The sequence below is a fragment of the Ranitomeya variabilis genome, chromosome 5 (genome assembly GCF_051348905.1).
Source record: "Ranitomeya variabilis isolate aRanVar5 chromosome 5, aRanVar5.hap1, whole genome shotgun sequence".
In the NCBI taxonomy this organism is placed as follows: domain Eukaryota; kingdom Metazoa; phylum Chordata; class Amphibia; order Anura; family Dendrobatidae; genus Ranitomeya; species Ranitomeya variabilis.
The window spans coordinates 353597581-353616884 of record NC_135236.1 but is presented as its reverse complement, the minus strand read 5'-3'; positions in this window follow the sequence as shown (position 1 = coordinate 353616884).

Sequence of the window (19304 nt, the reverse complement as noted above, 5' to 3'; positions counted from 1 at the left end):
GGCCAGACCGAGCGGACTAATCAGACCCTTGAGACATATCTGAGGTGTTTTGTCTCTGCTGACCAGGATGATTGGGTTGCTTTTTTGCCATTGGCAGAGTTCGCCCTCAATAATCGGGCCAGTTCTTCCACCTTGGTGTCCCCGTTTTTCTGTAATTCGGGGTTTCACCCTCGATTTTCCTCCGGTCAGGTGGAATCCTCGGATTGTCCTGGAGTGGATGCGGTGGTGGAGAGATTGCATCACATCTGGGGGCAGGTTATGGACAATTTGAAGTTGTCCCAGGAGAAGACTCAGCGTTTTGCCAACCGTCATCGTCGTGTTGGTTCTCGGCTTTGTGTTGGAGATTTAGTGTGGTTGTCTTCTCGTTTTGTCCCTATGAGGGTCTCTTCTCCTAAGTTTAAACCTCGGTTCATCGGCCCTTATAGAATATTGGAGATTCTTAATCCTGTTTCTTTCCGTTTGGACCTCCCTGCGTCCTTTTCCATTCATAACGTTTTTCATCGGTCGTTATTGCGCAGGTATGAGGTACCTGTTGTACCTTCAGTTGAGCCTCCTGCTCCGGTGTTGGTTGAGGGTGAGTTGGAGTACGTTGTGGAGAAAATTTTGGACTCTCGTGTTTCCAGACGGAAACTCCAGTATCTGGTCAACTGGAAGGGTTACGGCCAGGAGGATAATTCTTGGGTCAATGCATCTGATGTTCATGCTTCTGATCTTGTTCGTGCCTTCCATAGGGCTCATCCTGGTCGCCCTGGTGGATCTGGTGAGGGTTCGGTGCCCCCTCCTTGAGGGGGGGGTACTGTTGTGAATTTGGATTCTGGGCTCCCCCGGTGGCCGCTTGTGGAATTGGACTTGTCATCCTCTTTCCTGTTTCACCTGATTCCATCAGTAGTGGGTGTCGCTATTTAAGCTCATTTCTCTGGTGGTTTCTTGCCGGTCAACAATGTTATCTGATGCCTCTCAGTGCTTGTTCCTGCTTCTAGACAACTACTAGATAAGTTGGACTTTTGTCCATGTTTTGTTTTGCCTATTTGTTCCAGTTCACAGCTGAAGTTTTGTTACTGTGTCTGGAAAGCTCTCGTTGATCAGGGATTGCTACTCTGGCGTTATGAGTTAATGCCAGAGTTTAAGGTAATCTCTGGATGGTGTTTTGTTAGTGTTTTTCTGCTGACCATGAAAGTATACTATCTGTCTTCTGCTATCTAGTAAGCGGACCTCAAATTTGCTAAGACTATTTTCCTGCTGCGTTTGTTGTTTCATCTGAACTCACCGTCATTATATGTGGGGGGCTACTGTCTTCTTGGAATATTTCTCTAGAGGTGAGCCAGGTCTTATATTTCCCTCTGCTAGCTATTTAGGTCTTAGGCCAGAGCTGGGCATCTAGCGATAAATAGGATATGCTACCTGGCTATTTCTAGTTGCGCGGCAGGCTTAGTTCATGGTCGGTATAGTTCCATCTTCCGAGAGCTTGTCCCTCTATGGGCTTGCTATGATCTCTGCCTGCAGAGATCATGACATCCTGCGCTGTGTGGCTACGATTCCCCAAAAAAAATAATTTCAAGACGGCCTGTTGACGTTTGGCCATGGCTGTGCTCATGTCGGTCGTAACAGGTACACGTTCATCACGGGTCCATGTGGAGGTGGACTGTGACGGCTCCTGCAGCGATGATTCTGAGGAACTGGTGTAAGAGGAGGAGTCAATGCGTACAGAATGGATTCCTGCAATCCTTGGAGTGGGCAGGACACGTCCTGCGCCACTCGCACGGTCTGTACCCGGCTCAACGACATTAACCCAATGGGCAGTGAGGGAAAGGTATTGCCCCTGTCCATGTTGACTGGTCCACGCATCGGTGGTGAGGTGGACCTTGCTACTGACGGCATTCAGTAGCGCGTGTTTTATGTGTCCCTCCACATGCTTGTGCAGAGCAGGGACGGCTTGCCTGCTGAAGTAAAAGCGGCTGGGCACATTGTACTGTGGGACTGCCAATGACATCAAGTCACGGAAGCTGTCAGTCTCCACCAGCCTGAATGACAGCATTTCCAGTGACAGAAGTTTGGCAATGCCTGCAGTCAGAGCCTGTGCTCGTGGGTGGTTTGACGAGAAAGGCCGCCTTTTCTCCCATGCCTGTACTACCGATGGCTGTAGACTGGGCTGGGAGTGTGTGGATGACTGGGAAAGTGGTGCTGCGGGTGGAATTACAGCGGGTCTCTGGACAACAGGGCCAGAGGTTCTTCCACGGCGATCCTGGGAGGAAGCCGAACCAGCTGCGTGTGAGCTGGAGGAAGAGGCAACACTGAAGAGGTGGTAGCTGCCGCTGTTGGTTGGCCTAGCTCTTCAGTGTGTTTTTCTAACTCCGCCGGGTGCCTGGTGCGCACATGTTTCCACATGTTGGAGGTATTGAGGTTGCTGACATTTCGACCTCTTTTGACTTTGTGATGACACACCTTGCATTTGACATAGCAAATGTCATCTGCAACTGTGTCAAAAAAGGACCAGGCACTGCAAGTCTTGGGAGCGCCCTTTTTGGCTTTTGGAAGAGACATGCTCCTAACGGGTGCCAAAGCGGAGGCTGCAGGATCCGCAGTCTTCCCCCTCCCTCTCCCTCTTTGGGCCGTACGGGGAATCTCTTCCTCAGAGCTGCTCCCACCACCTTCCTGTCCCTCACGCCAAGATGGGTCAAGGACCTCATCATCTACACTACCCTCTGCCCCCAACTGCTCCTCCTGGGTAGTCTCAGCAGCAGAGCACGCACCAGTAAGTGGCACCTGAGTGTCATCATCAGCTGATGCGGCCTGCGATGTGGTGACCAGAGCCACTGGCCCACCCGCCTCTTCAGAGGAAGAGAGAAAAAGCTGTTGGGCATCACTGCACCCTGCCTCTTCTTCCATTTCTCCAATGCTGCTTGGCTGGCCCCCTGTTTCCAAGCCAAGAGATTCAGAGAACAGAAGTAGAGACGGCTCCTGTCCTGGGCTCTCTGTCTGCCTGGGCAATTTGGCAGGTGGTGAAGAGACAGATGGCTGCTCTCCAGTGCTCTGTGTCTGAGAGGATGTGGCACTAATTGAAGTTGATGCATTAGCTGCCATCCATCCGACAACGGCTTCAATTTGTTCTTCACGCAGCAGCGGTGTACGGCGCTCTGACACAAAGCTGCACATGAATGACTGTTGCCTCGTGAAAGTGGGTGCTGATGAGTCACCGGTGCCCGCAGCAGGCACAGAATCCCCATGTCCCCTCCCTGCTCCGCACCCACGCCCACATGCCTTACTCACTGCCTTCTTCATCTTGGTTGACTGATAAAAATAAGCAGAAAAGTACTAACGGCTTTGTGTGCTTATTCCTGAACAACTCCTCCTAACAGGTATAAGAAACACTAATTTTCTAAAGTGTGGACTAGACTTTAATATGAGCTAATGTGGCCTACACAAATGTAAAGTGGTGTAACTGGTGTGTTTGGTGAACTTTATTATTTATTTATTTTTTGGGGGCTGAACTGACAACAGATAGAGCTGCAGTCACACGGAGACCGTGCAGACAGCCGTAAACGGCGCTGCAAGGCCCAAAAACCCTCCTCTACGTTATCCTATGTAGTGTTTTTCCACAAGTTAGCTGGAGACGGGTGGAAAGACACTAATAGGAATTTTTTGAAAAAATGTGCAGCAGCCTGCACTACTTAAAACAAAATGAAAATTGATTTGGCGGTATGACGCAGTGAAGAACCCTGAGCTGGAGACAACCAGGCTATGGCTGCTCACAGACTACAGGGCGAGCTGCAGTCACACGGAGACCGTGCAGACAGCCGTAAATGGCGCTGCAAGGCCCAAAAACCCTCCTCTATGTTATCCTATGTAGTGTTTTTCCACAAATTAGCTGGAGACGGGTGGAAAGACACTAATAGGAATTTTTTGAAAAAATGTGCAGCAGCCTGCACTACTTAAAACAAAATGAAAATTGATTTGGCGGTATGACGCAGTGAACAACCCTGAGCTGGAGACAACCAGGCTATGGCTGCTCACAGACTACAGGGCAAGCTGCAGTCACACGGAGACCGTGCAGACAGCCGTAAACGGCGCTGCAAGGCCCAAAAACCCTCCTCTACGTTATCCTATGTAGTGTTTTTCCACAAATTAGCTGGAGACGGGTGGAAAGACACTAATAGGATTTTTTTGAATAAATTAGCAGCAGACTACACTACTTGGAAAAAAAAAAAAAAAAAAGAACAGTATGAGGCAATGAACCACCCTCCCTGAACTGAATACAACCAGCTATGGATGGCCTATGTGGCTGCACTCAGACTAGAGAGTGGGCTGCACTCACACACACACACACACACAGACCTTGCAGATCGCTGTGAAAACAGCGCTACAAGGCAAAAGCAAGGTGATTAGTAGGTGAACACAGCGGTTGCTAAATTAGCCTTTGGAAAGCACAAAGAAGCAAATCGCTATCTCTAAACTGGCCCTCAGTCAGCAAACAGCGTCCTGTCACTAACTGAATTCACAGCAGAGTGATCGCAAAATGGCGCCAGCGACTTTTAAGCTGCATCATGACATCATTTCAGCAGCCAATCACAGCCTTGCCAGTAGTTTCATGCCCTCCATGCTAAACAGGATGTGCCCACACTTGGAATCATTCTCATTGGCTGAATTTGTGCATTTTGAATCTGGGAACTTCCGATTCCGGTATCCGATATGCGGCAAGTATCGGAATACCGGTATCGGAATTCCGATACCGCAATTATCGGCCGATACCCGATACTTGCTGTATCGGAATGCTCAACACTATTTGTAGCATCTAGTGTTATAGAGGCCTGATCCATAGGCCACAAAAAAGTCTTCTGTTATTAGCATCATACAGTAAGGGACCTGATTTTAAATAGTTTGTAGCATCTAGTGTTATAGAGACCTAATCCATAGGCCACAAAAAAGTCTTCTGCTATTAACATCATACATTAAGGGACCTGACTTTAAAATAGTTTGTAGCATCTAGTGTTATAGAGGCCTGATTCAGAGGCCACAAAAAAGTCTTCTTTTATTAGCATCATACAGTAATGGACCTGTCATTAAAACAGTTTGTAGTATCTAGTATTATAGAGGCCTTATCCATAGGCCACAAATATGTATTCTGTTATTAACGTCATACAGTAACTGACCTGACTTTAAAATAGTTTGCAGCATCTAGTGTGTTATAGAGACCTGATCCATAGGCCTCAAAAAAGTATTCTATTATTAACGTCATGCAGTAATGGACCTGACTTTAAAATTGTTTGTAGCATAACTTCTTTGTCATACGGGCCTCATCCACACTCAAACAATTCATTTTTCTGTGATTAACATGATACAACACTCCTTATTTCAACTTTGAATTTACTGTTGCTGAAATTCAGCTGTTTGCATAGGTGGTGCAGAGTGTAAAATCTAATTTCTTGCTGCTAATACTGTGCTCGTACCACACTATCTGAGCAATATGACTGGAAAAAGTGAGGCTGTGATGGAAGGAGAATTAGGCTTGGTGTTCAAGGTGAACGTGGGGTAGGTTGTAATGTTTGTGAAAGCACTAGTGAAGCAATGTCACATCCTATGCAAAGACAACTCACAACTTATGATACTGGACAGGCTACACCACTACCTTTCTTTGGCAGATTTACAGTGGTACACCTTGTCGATGATGCCCAGAAATAACATGTACTCGAGTGGATGGCAAGTGGAGCTTCAAGTGGCCTCGCCTCTTCTTCCTCCACCTCAACATCACACCCAGTACAGTCCACAGAGGTGGCACCCAAATTTCCCTTGCTTGCCCCCACATCCCACCTATCCAACCATTTAACTGACTGTACAGAACTACAGATGGGCGAGTTTGAAGATCTGTTCACACATTCTATGCCATGTTCATTAGAAGTATACTCAAAAGCTTTGCGGAGTCAAGAGGAGGACATCTGCACCGATGCCCAAATTTCTTTTAGCTTGGATCCGTGGCAGGACGAAGTACGGTCTGAACGGTATTCTGATCCTCATCATCAGACGTTAACACCTTGGGGGAGGTGATCTTGAAGAGTTGTTAGATCCCAGTTGGTATGAACATAGAGGCACCCAGCTGAGCAGATCATCTGAGGAGGAAAGCGAGGAGGTTATGTTGCACCATACATCGCAGACATGTATTGATACAGCCATGACGAATAATGCATCCTCAGCCACAACTGTGCCTGTGACCCGCAGTGTCTGTGGGTCAGCAGCTCATAGGGGTGGCAAGGGTTGCCTAGCCTGGGCCTTTATGACACTGCAAGCTAAAAAGTGCAATAATTTGACTACTACATGTATGAACCTTCATATGCGCAATCAACATGCATTACTGTGGGAATCCCACTGCGCAAAAATGGGGTCTTTGACCGCAGAACCTCAGGATCTTAACCCACTCGAGTCACGCTGACTGAGAGCCCGCCATCAGCTGTAACGGAAGCGGATGTTTTTGACCGATCTCAGAGACCGAGCACACCACAACTTTCTCAATCAACCTTTACATCTCTGCCTGCACCTCTGTCATGGTCCAGCAGTTTTCCTGATTCACCATACTCTGCCCTCGCCAGCATTGCAGCCAGCCCATGGTATCGCAGTTGTGGTCACATAAAAGATTGTTTCCTCCTATGCATGACAAAGCTCAGAGGTTGAACTCCACCATCTCCAATATGTTGGCCAAAGCTGCCTTTCCGAAAGCTGATGGCCGTCACAGTCCCCCAGTACCAATTGCCCAGTTGCCATTACTTTTGCAAGAAAGCTGTGCCTACACTACACCAGCATGTCGCAGACAATATCACCCATTCATTGACTAAATCTGTGTCTGCCATAATGCATTTCACCACAGACACTTTTTATGAATAAGCATGGCCAAGGGCATTACATCTCGGTGACTGGGCACTGGGTGCTTCTGGTGGCTGCTGGAGCAGGCGGTCAAGGGGCTGCTCCACAAGTCTGAATCCCCAAGGCTTGCGGGACAATCTCTGTACCTAACTGTTCCTCCACTGCTTCTGGTTCCTCCATCTCCTCTAGGGCCCCCACCTGTGCCCTCAACATCACCCTTTATCAGACACACGTTCCAACAGTGCAGATAGAATCTCTCCATTATGGATTGACCTGGGTTGGAGTAGTGGTATTACAACCACTATGGGCTGCACCGACAGGTAATGTAGTCAGGAATAGCTTGACTAAAGGCTAGGAGCGCAATAATCTCACAAGGAAGGACGTAAAAATGCCAGGTTTAAGTAGTGTGTTCAATCATTGTGTAGCTAATCAGGAATTCAGGGAGGAGAAAATCATAAACAACACAAGTACTTGTATCTGGGTTAGGAAGGAAATGTCCAGCGAGCTGAATAGATCAGAGGGAAGAGCTGCAGCCTTGTGCACAAGAGCCACTGGATTCGAATCCTGACAGTACTCTCCTCCTTCCAGGATGGCGTTTGGATATCTCAGGTGCATTCTTCTCTGGATATCTCTGATGAAAAAATCTCTTGTAAACCTGGGTGCATGAACGTTGCCCTCCTGCTTCCTTGAATTATCTTCTGATCTGTAACCCCTCCATTGCACCAAATATTGTAGTCTTCCTCTGAATCTTCTAAAGTCCAGAATGTTATACACAATGTACTCCTCTTCATCATGGTCTTTTTCTGGTGGTGGAAGTGTCTGAGTTCTACCTGGAAATGAGTTCTCACTAAATGGTTTGAGTAAGGATACATGGAACAGAGGGTGAATTTTCAGGCTGTTTGGAAGTTTTAAACGGAAAGCAACTGGGTTAATTAGTGCAGAAAGTTGAAAAGGTCCTGTGAATTTTGGACCCAATTTACAAGACGATACGTTCGTTTTAATTTTTTTTTTACAAAGCCAAACCTTTTCACTGACCTGAAGGGTAGGAGGGGCTTTGAGATGTTTATCTTCTGCTTCTTTCTAATATTCTTGGCCCTTTTGGAACATCTCAGTTAGTTCCTTCTGAACTTTCTGCAATTCTTTAAGTCTATTTGTAACAGCAGGAACAGAAGTATTAAATGGAAGATTATAAATAAAAACTGAATGCAAGCCAAAGTTTGCCAGAAATAGACGTTGGGACGTAAAATTGTGTTTGAACTTATTATAGACAAATTCTGCTGTTGGTAAATAGTCCACCCAGTCATCCTGCAGGTAAGAGATAAAGCAGCCAGGTATTGTTCTACAGTTTGGTTACTACTTTCAGTCTGGTTATTGGATTTTGGGTTGGGAAGCAGTAGACAAATTGACAGTAACTCTTAAAGCTGTACAGAAGTTGTTCCCGTTGATGAATCCTGGTTCAAATTTTCCATAGCCTGGTCCAACAGCATGGGGATTAGGGCCCAGTTCAGGGCCATGAAAACCATTCAGCCGTACAGTTGGGCCATTGAGCTTTTTGTTCTTTTCAGATGTCTTAAATGACTCCTGTCTGCTGTTGTTTTTCACAATAACGTTAACTACTGGAGCATCAGGGACATAAACAGTCTGAGCCAAAGACAGATTGTCCAACACAGAACTGCTGCCTGGTGCACAAGAGCCACTGGGTTCGAATCCTGGCACCCCCCACCTCCGTATTGCGCATCCATGGCTCAACATAATCAGGCAGTGTTCAAATTAATATGACTTGGAGATCATAGTCATGCTCAGATTGTGGACAGCTATCCAGGCCGAGTTAGAGCATTGGCATCTTCTACTGAACCTGGAGCCAGCGAAGGCTGTGTGTGATAATGGTGGTAACCTGATGTTGGCTCTATGTCGGGGAAACCTCACATAGGTGCCTTGCATGGGTCACATCCTCTTCGTAGTGGTACAGCAATTTATCTACTACTAACCTGGCCTGGGGAAGCTGCTCCAGAAAGCATGGAAGATGTGTGCTCATTTCTGCCATTCACACCCCACAGGTCGTCGACTTGCATTAATACAGAGGTCCTAGTCCATGCCATGAGAATAATGTTCTTAGTTTTAGTTATCTGGAGTCTGGTTTAGGTGTGAATTGTATCCATGTAGCGATTCATAAATCCAGGTGTTAAATTGAGTCCTAGTGTCAACGAATTGAACATCCTCATTAGTTTGAATTCCCACATTTTTCTTTCCCTGTGTTCCTTGAAATGACTTTGTAGTATTAAGACTTTAAAGTCTGTCATACAATGTCCAGTTCCAGAGAAATGCATTCCTACAGGCGTGTCCATTTCATTCTTGATTGTGTGTCTGTGTAGATTCATCCTAGTTTGTAGTTTTTGCATGGTTTCCCCAATATAAATACTTCCAGGGCACCTCATACATTGTATCATGTACACCACGTTGGAGGATTTACAAGAAAAGGAGCCCCTGACCTTATAATCCTGATTTGTGTTTGGTACACGGACTATATTTGTTGGTAATATGTGGGTACACGTTTTGCATTTTTTATTGTTACAGGGAAATGTGCCAGTCACTGATGGTGATGACAGGACACTTCTGACAAGGAGATTCCTTAAGTTAGGGGGCTGTTTGTAGGAGAGAAGTGGTAGTTCTGGGAATATGTCTTTCAATTTGTGATCTCTATGGAATATGGTTTGGAGATCAGCACCAATTTTCCTTAGGATGCTCATGTGGGGGTTGTATGTGACCACAAAAGGCACCCTGTTGTCATCTTCTCTCAGTTTGTAATCTAGGAGGCTGTTTCTAGATCCTTGTAGCCCTGTGGATCTGCTCATCTATTACCAGAGGATGGTATCCTTGTTGTAGGAATGTATTCCTCAGTGATCGCAGCTGTAGTTCCCTGTCTTTGCTGTCTGAACAGATCCAAATATACCTCAGAGCTTGACTGTAGATGATGGATTTTTTTGTATGTCTTGGATGAAAGCTGTTCTATCTAAGATAAGCCAGACATCCGGTGGGCTTATGGTAAATTGATGTTTGCATGGCATTGTCCTTGATGTATATCATCATGTCCAGAAAATGTATTTGGGTCTTTGAAAAGTTGAGGGTGTGCTTGATGGTTGGGTGGTACTTGTTGAAGTTATTGTGGAAGGTGAGTAGATCATCTTTTGAGCCTGTCCATATTATTATCAGATCATCAATGTAGCGGAAGTATGCAAGAGGTTTAACAGAGCAAGATGATACAAATTCTTCCTCCAGTTTCGCCATAAATAAGTTAGCATATTGTGGGGACATTTTGCTTCCCATGGCGCTGCCCATACACTGTTGGTATAAGTTGTTACCGAAAGAAAAATAGTTGTGATGGAGAACAAACCTGATAAATTGCAGTGTTGATTCTGTGGCTAGATTGTTCTTTTGAAGGAAATATTTGCATGCTGCAATTCCATCCTCATGAGGAATGTTGGAATAGAGAGCCTCTACATCCATGGTGGCTAGTATCGTGTCCTCCAGAAGTGGGCCCAGCACTGACAATTTGCAAAGAATATCCGTGGTGTCCTGGATATAGCTGGGTGTGCGCCTCACCAAGGGTTTCAGAATGTTCTCCACCCAGCCTGAGATATTCTCAGTATGAAATATATAATTTTAATATAAAGTAGTTTTAATACAATTTAATAAATAGCCTTTTAATAGATGATGGCAATTTCAACCATTTTCCTCTCTTTGTTCTTGTGTAATTTTGATTATTTATCATTTTCATTTCTTCCCTTTTTTGATTGAATTCCCTGTGGCTTGAGAGGGTGATGAGTATGTCAAGTTTTTATTTTAATAGTTTTGAGTTGGTTTGCATCCCCAAATCCTCTGACTTTTTTCTTTTACTTTTTTCTTTTTACTTCTATGAACAGACCTTTAAAAGAAAAATATATGAGCATAATAGTATAATTTTTTATTTGAAACTAATTCTGTAATGATAACTGACAATTGTAATGTGCTACACCATGTGTCCATTATATGAACGTTGACACTGTTTGATGTGATTATTTGGGTGCCAGATTTGAATGTGTAATCTATTTAAACATGTAGTGATATTGTAAGCTCAAAGCATCACCTGAGGAAGAAGTCCTATTGACTTCGAAATGTGTTGAGAATAAACCATCTTCTTTATCTTCAATACGCCTGGACATTCATCTTTACAGCAGAGCGGATGATAGCCAAAAACTTCTAGATTGAATGCTACCACAGGAAGTATTGTAAAACAATGGGGAGACAAAGAGCGCAATAGGGTCTTATCCACGTTACACAGAGGAGAATATACACCAAATTTGCTCACCTGGTTAGGATGAGATTTGAGCATGTAGATAGCGGCTGCTGCAGATCCACAGGTCTTCACCGACCAGAGAAAATAATGTCTTCAAAGGGAAATTTGTAGTTAAAATTCTGCGCTGCCGCTAAGATGAATTTCAGGAGAGTATAGTTGATTCACAGTGGTTTTATTCAATGCGTTTCAGGGGTCTCATGCCCCCTTCATCAGTGTGGTATTTCCTGATGAAGGGGGCATGAGACCCCTGAAACGCGTTGAATAAAACCACTGTGAATCAACTATACTCTCATGAAATTCATCTTAGCGGCAGCGCAGAATTTTAACCCCTTCCCGACCCATGACGCCACGTAGGCGTCATGAAAACCCGTGCCAATCCGACCCATGACGCCTATGTGGCGTCATGGAATGATCGCGTCCCTGCAGATCGGGTGAAGGGGTTAACTCCTATTTTACCCGATCTGCAGGGAGAGGGGGAGTGGTACTTCAGCCCAGGGGGGGTGGCTTCACCCCCCCGTGGCTACGATCGCTCTGATTGGCTGTTGAAAGTGAAACTGCCAATCAGAGCGATTTGTAATATTTCACCTAAAAAACTGGTGAAATATTACAATCCAGCCATGGCCGATGCTGCAATATCATCGGCCATGGCTGGAAATACTGAAGTGCCCCCCCCCCACGCCCACCGATCGCCCCCCCCGTCCTCCGTTATGGGGTCCGGTCCCCTCCGTCCGCCTGCCGGCTCCCCCGTCCTCCTGTCCGCTCCCTCCTTGCTCAGACCCACCCCCCCTGTGCTCCGTTCCCCCCCCCCGTGCTCCGATCCACCCCCCCACCACCCCTTCATACTTACCGATCCTCCCGGTGTCCGGCCGTCTCCTCGCTGGGCACCGCCATCTTGGAAAATGGCAGGCGCATGCTCAGTGCGCCCGCCGAATCTGCCAGTCGGCAGATTCCTTACAGGTACATTTTGATCGCTGTGGTAGGTTCTATCACAGCGATCAAAATAAAAAAAATAATAAATAACCCCCCCCCTTTATCACCCCCATAGGGACAATAATAAAATAAAGAATTTTTTTTTTTTCCACTAGGGTTAGGGTTAGAACTAGGGTTAGAACTAGGGGTAGGGTTAGGGGTAGGGTTAGGGTTACGGGTAGGGTTAGGGGTAGGGTTATGGCATGTGCACACAGAGCGGATCGGCCGCGGATCCGCAGCGGATCCGCAGCGGATCGGCCGCGGATCCGCAGCGGATCGGCCGCGGATCGGCAGCGGATCCGCAGCGGATCGGCAGCGGATCCACAGCGGATCGGCCGCGGATTGGCCGCGGATCCGCAGCGGATTGACAGCGGATCCGCAGCGGATTGGCCGCGGATCCGCAGCGGATTTACAGCGGATCTGCAGCGGATTGGCCGCGGATCCGCAGCGGATTGGCAGCGGATTGGCCGCGGATCCGCAGCGGATTGGCCGCGGATCCGCAGCGGATTGGCCGCTGCGAATTCGAAGCAGTTTTCCATCAGGTTTACAGTACCATGTACACCTAAGGAAAACCAAATCCGCTGTGCCCATGGTGCGGAAAATTCCGTGCAGAAACGCTGCGTTGTATTTTCCGCAGCATGTCAATTCTTTGTGCGGATTCCGCAGCGTTTTACACCTGTTCCTCAATAGGAATCCGCAGGTGAAATCCACACAAAAAAACACTGGAAATCTGCTGTAAATCCGCAGGTAAAACGCAGTGCCTTTTACCTGCAGATTTTTCAAAAATCGTGCGGAAAAATCTCACACGAATCCGCAACGTGGGCACATAGCCTTAGGGTTAGGGTTGGAATTAGGGCTAGGGTTTGAAATAGGGTTAAGATTAGGCTTGTGGTTAGGGTTACGGATAGGGTTAGGGGTGTGTTGGGGTTACAGTTGTGGTTAGGGTTGGGATTAGGGCTACGGTTGGGATTAGGGTTAGGATTAGGGTTGGAATTAAGGTTACGGGTGTGTTGCGGTTAGGGTTGTGGTTAGGGGTGTGTTGGGGTTAGGGTTGTGATTAGGGTTATGGCTACAGTTGGGATTAGGATTAGGGGTGTGTTGGGGTTAGTGTTGAAGTTAGAATTGAGGGGTTTCCACTGTTTAGGCACATCAGGGGTCTCCAAACGCAACATGGCGCCACCATTGATTCCAGCCAATCTTGCATTCAAAAAGTCAAATGGTGCTCCCTCCCTTCCAAGCCCCGACGTGCGCCCAAACAGTGGTTTACCCCCACATTTGGGGTACCAGCGTACTCAGGACAAACTGGGCAACAACTGTTGGGGTCCAATTTCTCCTGTTACCCTTGCAAAAATAAAAAATTACTTGCTAAAACATAATTTTTGAGGAAAGAACAATTATTTTTTATTTTCACGGCTCTGCGTTATAAACTTCTGTGAAGCACTTGGGGGTTGAAAGTGCTCACCACACATCTAGATAAGTTCCTTCGGGGGTCTAGTTTCCAAAATGGGGTCACTTGTGGGGTGTTTCTACTGTTTAGGCACATCAGGGGCTCTGCAAATGCAATGTGACGCCCGCAGACCATTCCATCAAAGTCTGCATTTCAAATGTCACTACTTCCCTTCCGAGCCCTGACGTGCGCCCAAACAGTGGTTTACCCCCACATATGGGGTATCAGCATACTCACAACAAACTGGGCAACAAATATTGGGGTCCAAATTCTCCTGTTACCCTTGTGAAAATAAAAAATTGCTTGCTAAAACATCTTTTTTGAGGAAAGAAAAATTATTTTTTATTTTCACGGCTCTGCGTTGTAAACTTCTGTGAAGCACTTGGGGGTTGAACGTGCTCACCACACATCTAGATAAGTTCCTTGGGGGGTCTAGTTTCCAAAATGGGGTCACTTGTGGGGGGTTTCTACTGTTTAGGCATATCAGGGGCTCTGCAAACGTAACATGATGCCCGCAGACCATTCCATCAAAGTCTGCATTCCAAAACGTCACTACTTCCCTTCCGAGCCCCGGCATGTGCCCAAACAGTGGTTTACCCCCACATATGGGGTATCAGCGTACTCAGGAGAAACTGAACAACAACTTTTGGGGTCCAATTTCTCCTGTTACTCTTGCAAAAATAAAAAATTCTGGGCTAAAAAAATATTTTTGAGGAAAGGAAACACATTTATTATTTTCACGGCTCTGCGTTATAAACTTCTGTGAAGCATTTGGTGGTTCAAAGTGCTCACCACACATCTAGATAAGTTCCCTTGGGGGTCTAGTTTCCAAAATGGAGTCACTTGTGGGGAGTTCCTACTGTTTAGGCACATCAGGGGCTCTGCAAACGCAACCTGATGCCCGCAGAGCATTCCATCAAAGTCTGCATTTCAAAACGTCACTACTTCCCTTCCGAACCCCGACGTGTGCCAAAACAGTGGTTTACCCCCACATATGGGGTATCAGCGTACTCAGGAGAAACTGGACAACAACTTTTGGGGTCCAATTTCTCCTGTTACTCTTGCAAAAATAAAAAAATTCTGGGCTAAAAAATATTTTTGAGGAAAGGAAACATTTTTTATTTTCACGGCTCTGCGTTATAAACTTCTGTGAAGCACTTGGGGGTTCAAAGTGCTCACCACACATCTAGATTAGTTCCTTGGGAGGTCTAGTTTCCAAAATGGGGTCACTTGTGCGGGAGCTCCAATGTTTAGGCACACAGGGGCTCTCCAAACGCGACATGGTGTCCGCTAATGATTGGAGCTAATTTTCCATTCAAAAAGCCAAATGGCGTGCCTTCCCTTCCGAGCCCTGCCGTGCGCCCAAACAGTGGTTTACCCCCACATATGGGGTATCACCGTACTCAGGACAAACTGGACAACAAAATTTGGGGTCCAATTTCTCCTATTACCCTTGGGAAAATAAAAAATTCTGGGCTAAAAATCATTTTTGAGGAAAGAAAAATTATTTTTTTATTTTCACGGCTCTGCGTTATAAACTTCTGTGAAGCACCTGGGGGTTAAAAGTGCTCACTATGCATCTAGATAAGTTCCTTGGGGGGTCTAGTTTCCAAAATGGGGTCACTTGTAGGGGAGCTCCAATGTTTAGGCACACAGGGGCTCTCCAAACGCGACATGGTGTCCGCTAACGATTGGAGCTAATTTTCCATTCAAAAAGTCAAATGGCACGCCTCCCCTTCCGAGCCTTGCCGTGCACCCAAACAGTGGTTTACCCCCACATATGAGGTATCGGCATACTCAGGAGAAATTGCCCAACAAATTTTAGGATCCATTTTATCCTGTTGCCCATGTGAAAATGAAAGAATTGAGGCTAAAAAAATTTTGTGTGAAAAAAAAGTACTTTTTCATTTTTGCGGATCAATTTGTGAAGCACCTGGGGGTTTAAAGTGCTCACTATGCCTCTAGATGAGTTCCTTGGGGGGTCTAGTTTCCAAAATGGGGTCACTTGTGGAGGAGCTCCAATGTTTAGGCACACAGGGGCTTTCCAAACGCGACATGGTGTCCGCTAACGATGGAGATAATTTTTCATTCAAAAAGTCAAATGGCGCTCCTTCCCTTCCGAGCCTTACCATGTGCCCAAACAGTGGTTTACCCCCACATGTGAGGTATTGGTGTACTCAGGAGAAATTGCCCAACAAAATTTAGGATCCATTTTATCCTGTAGCCCATGTGAAAATGAAAAAATTGAGGCTAAAATAATTTTTTTGTGAAAAAAAAGTACTTTTTCATTTTTACGGATCAATTTGTGAAGCACCTGGGGGTTTAAAGTGCTCACTATGCTTCTAGATAAGTTCCTTGGGGGGTCTAGTTTCCAAAATGGGGTCACTTGTGGGGGAGCTCCAATGTTTAGGCACACGGGGGCTCTCCAAACGTGACATGGTGTCCGCTAAAGATTGGAGCCAATTTTTCATTCAAAAAGTCAAATGGCGCTCCTTCCCTTCCGAGCCCTGCCGTGCGCCCAAACAGTGGTTTACCCCCACATATGAGGTATCAGCGTACTCAGGACAAATTGGACAACAACGTCCGTGGTCCAGTTTCTCCTTTTACCGCTGGGAAAATAAAAAAAATGTTGCTAAAAGATCATTTTTGTGACTAAAAAGTTAAATGTTCATTTTTTACTTGCATGTTGCTTCTGCTGCTGTGAAACACCTGAAGGGTTAATAAACTTCTTGAATGTGGTTTTGAGCACCTTGAGGGGTGCAGTTTTTAGAATGGTGTCAATTTTGGGTATTTTCAGCCATATAGAGCCCTCAAAATGACTTCAAATGTGAGGTGGTCCCTAAAAAAAATGGTTTTGTAAATTTTGTTGTAAAAATGAGAAATCACTGGTCAAATTTTAACCCTTATAACTTCCTAGCAAAAAAAAAAATTGTTTCCAAAATTGTGCTGATGTAAAGTAGACATGTGGGAAACGTTATTTATTAACTATTTTGTGTCACATAACTCTCTGGTTTAACAGAATAAAAATTCAAAATGTGAAAATTGAGAAATTTTCAAATTTTTTGCCAAATTTCCGTTTTTTTCACAAATAAACTCAGAAATTATCGACCTAAATTTACCACTAACATGAAGCCCAATATGTCACGAAAAAACAATCTCAGAATCGCAAGGATCCGTTGAAGCGTTCCTGAGTTATTACCTCATAAAGGGACACTGGTCAGAATTTCAAAAAACGGCAAGGTCATTAAGGCCAAAATAGGCTGGGTCATGAAGGGGTTAACTACAAATTTCCCTTTGAAGACCACAGGAAGTAGTAATGGCAGATGCTGTAACTGCTTTAAAAAAAGATCTGGATGATTTCCTCAATACATATCACATTAGGGGGTTATAGTTAGTTTAGTGACAAAATGCACAATTATTGGAGAAAGGTTGAACTTGATGTACCTTTTTTCAACCTATGTAACTATGTAACTAATATAGCAACAAAATCAACCCAAGAATATGTAAAAGTCTATGGTTGAGCAATATAATTCCATTACATTTTTGAACAAGTTTCTTGAGGGTTATATACCAATGAAATATACTCCAGACCATGGAATAGTTTAGAGGTGTGCAATATAATACCAATAATTTTTTAAATATGTTTTTGAGGTTTACAAAAGTTACACAAGAATATGTTAAAGACTATGGATACATACATATGGATACAGACTATGATACATTTTTTAACAAGTTTTTTAGTTTTATATAGCAGCAAATTGTACAGACACATTTATATAATACAGACACATTGTTAAATAAGTTTATTGAGGTTACATACCAACGACATGTACTCCAGAAAACAGAATAGCCTATGGATGAGCAATGTAATGCAATGTAATGCCAATAACATTTTTAACAAGTTTTTTAAGGGTCATATTCAATGGAAATGTACCCAAAGAATAGTCTATGGGAGAGTGATATAATACCAAAATATTTTGAACAAGATATTTGAGGGTTATATACCTTATTATTATTATTATTATTTATTATTATTATTTATTGTTATAGCGCCATTTGTTCCATGGCGCTTTACAAGTGAGGAGGGGTATACATAATAAAAACAAGTACAATAATCTTATCTTATCTAATCTTATCAACGAAAAGTACTCCAGACCGTGGAATAGTCTATGGGTGCGTAATATAATACTGATAAATTTTTTAACATGTTTTTGGATGCTTATATACCAACAAACTGTACCCAAGAAGATGTAACACACTATAGATGAGCAATATAATAAAAATAACATTTTGAAAATGTTTTTTACAGTTATATATCTATATATCAGCAAAATGTACCCAAGAACACGTAGTACTGTACGTCTGATAAATGTAACCCAGCAAAATTTGTACACTTTTTAAGTGGTATATTTCACAAAAATGTACCCCTGAACCCAGAATAGTATATGGGTAAGAAATGTGAAGAAATAATCAAAATTTTCAAATGCTTTTTTGCACTGTTATATACCACCAACATGTTACAGAAAGTATGTAATACTATATGGATGCGTAATCTAATCACTGAATATCTTTCTACCCATTTTGAAAGCTTCACATATCACTGTAATGCAGCAATAACAATGTTAAAGTATATGGATGAGTCATTGAATCTCTAAAAAAAATTGAAACTGTAATTCATGTATTTATGCAGTCCTAAAGGATTTGCAGAAAGTACAAAGCCAGACAGAAATTATGAGGAGGGTCATCCATATACCCTAAAAAGCAACAACTGTCAGGCCTCATACAAATATTGAATATTACCAACATTTTATGTGTTGCTGTCATCTAGTGGTGTTGAAAAATGTGGGCTAATACAGGTTTTGTTATTTTTTATGAGAATGAGCCTGTCTGCATTCTCTGTTGACAGGTGAAAGCCTGAGCTGGTGCCATGAAATTGCCTTTTATCAGTGTACCCTTGCATCTGCTGTGTGTCTCCCTGGCCTCTACTACTTGGTTGGGCAAGGAAGCTTGCCCTCTGCTGCAATTGTTATCTGATGGAATTTTTTTCAACATATTTTCCACAATTTCCTTTTGCATAGCACAATTTTAGAAGACCTCTCCACCTCAGGAAGAACAGATAAAAAGTTCTCCTTGTAGCATGAATCTAGCAGGGAGAACAACCAGTATTCTTTTTTGGCCACGATGAGTGGAAAGGAAAGGCAACATTGCATAAAGTCGGTCATATGTGCCAAGCTCCATACAGCCAACACTTCCCTGTCTCCACCATGACGACAACTCTCCATCTCCTCCTTGTCCTCTTACTCCTCATTATCATCTGTAGCCCATCCATTTAGTGGAGACTGGACGAAGATGGTGTAGCTACTTGCCACCCGATTCTATTCCTCCTTTTCAGTGTCCACATCCTCAATGATACCCAATCTGCACTGAGTAGATGAGAAGAGGCTCAGCTGCCTACAATCTTTCTGTGTTATTTCTTCCTCCATCTCCACGTGCTCTGCATGCAAAGCTTCAAGTTTAATTGTGAGCAGTGACTGTTTATGTAAGCACAGAATCAAAATAGTTGTGCTGACTATTGCATAATCAATGCTCACCATCTTGGTGGAATCCTCAAAGTCTTGGAGAACCACACAAATGTCAGACATACACACCCACGCTTCATTTGTTTTATGCTCAGGCTGACCGGAATGCAAGTTGGAGCTGGTACTC